This window comes from Vicia villosa, linkage group LG1 (assembly GCF_029867415.1).
Source record: "Vicia villosa cultivar HV-30 ecotype Madison, WI linkage group LG1, Vvil1.0, whole genome shotgun sequence".
Taxonomy (NCBI): Eukaryota; Viridiplantae; Streptophyta; class Magnoliopsida; order Fabales; family Fabaceae; genus Vicia; species Vicia villosa.
This window is the reverse complement of record NC_081180.1, coordinates 20141437-20145134: the sequence shown is the minus strand read 5'-3', so window position 1 is coordinate 20145134 and position 3698 is coordinate 20141437. Positions and strand designations below refer to the sequence as shown.

General features: G+C 32.9%; 1 pseudogene; it reads right to left on the bottom strand.

Annotated features, from left to right (window-relative positions):
• On the bottom strand, positions 1–3452 carry LOC131658351 (protein FAR1-RELATED SEQUENCE 11-like; annotated as a pseudogene).
• Between the last annotated feature and the right edge of the window lie 246 nt (positions 3453–3698).

The following is a 3698-nucleotide window of genomic DNA, read 5'->3' as shown; positions in this document are numbered from 1 at the left end:
TTATATAATCACCGCTGCTGCATAACAATGAGATCTTAAACTGTTATAAAATTCAATCTTTTGAGGATGGTCATTAACAAAAGGTAAAGACGATATGCGGTGATGAATACGTTGGAGATAGTTGCTACCATAACCAACCATGTAAGATAAACCCAACGGATTATTGCCTAAAATGTAATCAACTTGACTCTTAGCACGCTCACGAAGTGATTGCGCGCTAACTTGAACATTTCCACAGTTTATGGTCTGCGACGTGCGGGACAAGTAATTCTCATAAACTAAAGGAAAGCAATTGAAGTTGCATGTTGTAAGTTGCTTTCACCTAGTCTGTATATGAGTCCACCAGGAGTGTACTCAATATGCAAACTCGAAGTTTCGGGTATCAGTGTGCATAGGAAACTCTCTGCTGAAGTCTTGTAAGATTCAAGAGATTCTACATTTGCATCTAGTACTTCCTATAACAATTTATTCACCATTAATAATCAATAATCAACATAGATTAAAAAATATCACATACTGTATTTAATTCACTGAAATGAAACAGGTGTGCATAGAAATTTTCATCCTGTGTAGCTCTTCTTAACCATGCAGCTCCCCATAAGAATTCGTCATGCACAATGTATCAAAACCAATTAATAGAATAACAATTGACATGTCAAAGTCTTAGTTATTATTGTAATTTCATATTTAATTTGATGGTATAAATTTCATAAAAATTAACTAAAAATGACCTAAAACTAAATCAAACAGTACCATAAGATGAACATAATACAGTAACCGAGATCGGAAAATAAAATTACCATAGCTTTGAAGCGTTTGATCGTCCTTCAATATCTTCCCCTTGTAAATGAGACGTTGTTGCTGTGTGGGGATATCACACTTACTTGCAATGAGATCCTTGAACGATCCAACCGTTGAATCAAGAGAAACCTGGACGGAAACTTTGAACAGTTGGAGCATCGAACGTTAATGTTAACACCTTCATCACCAGTCTTCGATTCCGATGCAGAATCGTCAACAGCACCTCACTTCCCATGGTGTGTGTCTCGAGCGTGTTCAACCAAACACAGGAGGCGCGTGACCACGATCACGCGTTGAAGAGTGATGTATGTGTTGTTATGAATCGAAGAAAGGGAAATAAAATCTTAATCGAAGGAAGCTGCAAATTTGTTTGATGTGAATAATAAAATGGGAATTTGATAATTCAAAATCAAAATCAAAGAAAACATAATTAATTACTGAATTGTGCAATTAATTACTGAATTGTGCAACATAATTTAGTAACAAACAGAAGACCTTCGGCAAAGAATCACACTGCAATAAACTTGTAATATTGGTTGCACCAATAAACTTAACAGTAGAGCTGCCACTGCAGTTAAGAATATGATTAGATTTTGAGACCAATGAACTTTCTTGTCTCCAACGAAGAGGAAGATACTTTGAAGGGAGGTAAAAATAATTTTTCATCACAAGCACTCGAATAGCATGTCTGCATAATATTCTAGAAAATTCAAATTCCTTGCAAGAACAATGGATTGATTCATTGTTTTCTATCCAACTTACAAAATGACCTCTTTCTGATGTGGTATGATGCCTCACATTGTATGTGTTGTTATTAATTTCGGTTGCCGCATACTTTGTAGATAATTCAATCTCTTGTTGGAGTAACCTAAAAGCATAAGGTGTGAGTATAGATGCAGCATGTTCCTCAATAAGAAAACATGTTCTAATATGAGGATTATGATTTATGACACTTTTGGCGCATTCTTGCTTCTTCTCCAGCTTGATTTCTAATTTTGACAGCAACTCCAACCTACACAAAAATATATTAATTGTGACTAAATTAAAACCAATAGATAGAAAAGATATTTGAGAAAAATGAATTATCTCAATTAAAATGAACTAACTTGATTTATAAAATCAGTCAGACTCGTTTTGGCACCCAAGAATATTTTTATATATGAATTTATAGATTCTGAACGTCTAGTTGTTGTCATTCCAGCAAAAAAGAAGTCCTTCAAATAAGCAAGTGCCCAAAATTGACGATCCAAATAAAGCAAGTTAATATGGTTATCCTTGCTAAGACCAAACACTGCAACCATCAATTTCCATTCCCTCTCAAAATCATCAGTACATCCTAAATGGTATAATCGATGAAACTCGTAATTAAAATCATTATATCTCGACCCCAACGGAAAAGAAAACCAAGTTGGTAACTTTGACAGGATATGCCATATGCAAAATGCAAGTTTCGTGTTTGGTAATTCCATTGCAATAGCTTCTTTCACAGCAAGATCTTGATCTGTAAGAATTGTTTGTGGATATTTTTCTTTGACAAAATTAAAAAAATTCTGAAAATAATAAAGAACATATAAATTAGCTTACTAAAAACTCAAATTTAGAAACTGAGAAATGATAACCTCACGTATATAAAAACGTACCTTTATAGCCCATGTAAAAGAAGAAATCTTCTCATCTCGCAATAGAACGCAACCAAAAAAAATGGAATTTCCATGATTATCGACCCCGGCCCATATTCCAAGTGGCATGTCATAATGATTTATTCGATAGGTGGTATAAAAAACAACCACATCTCCAAATGCTTCATATGCTCGAAGTAAATCACCAAATGCCCAAATAATATGCTCCAATTTTTTATTTTCATCTATTGAAAACTCATATTCAAATGCATGATATATGTCTTTCAAATTTTTACATAATTTGAGAACATTTGAAGCATCACACTCCTTACCAATACCACTTTGAGATTGAATAAAATTCCTAATATCTTTCTCCAAAAATGGTAAATTTCTTGCATCTACTCCTTTCTCTAACTCATGTACTCTTGTTATCAAACTTACAGAGCAACCAGCTTTTGACAACAAAAGAATACGGTTTTGATCACTAATTGGAATGTTTCGATAAGCAGGAAGAAATTGAACCTCTTTGTCATCTAATAACTCATGGTTATGATTATTATTAAAATATTTTACCACCCACTTTTTCTCAGAGTCAATTGTTGTTTTAGCCACCAACAATTTTGCAGTACAATTACATCTTGACGACTTTCGTTTTCTTTGAACTTCTACTTTGTTATCTTTATGTTAGTTAATAGTACCAGCACGATAACAAACAAACTCTCTTTTATAAATACCTAATGGATTATCATCAGACTGATTATTAATAGATTTGTAAACATGGTGACATCTAATTGAAAAACCATTTTTTCGTGCAAACCAACTGTAAAAGTTGTAAGCCTCGTCATCACTGCTAAATACCTTCCCTTCGTAAAGATCAAAATCATCAATGTATTTGTCTTGAGGCAAAGATCCCTGTTGTGGCTCTTGAAAGGTCATAGAATATATTATTTCATCATTTTCATGTACTAAATTATTCTCAGTAAGAAGCTCCAAGGACCAATCAATGGCCTCATTTCTTCCCTTAGATGACATCCCGCTATAAACAAGTAGTATTTAAAACAAATAATTATACCAAAAACAATTAAAAGTTACAACAAACAATTAAAAAATACAAACTTTCTGAATCTAGTGATACATATTACGTATACATATGCTAAACCATGAAAAGGAAATATAAAAATAAAAATTCATTAAGAATACCTTTTTTTTAGTAGAGATTGTAATGTAATTCCACTTTCACTTCTTTAGAAAGTATAATAATAGAGAGCAATAAAGAAT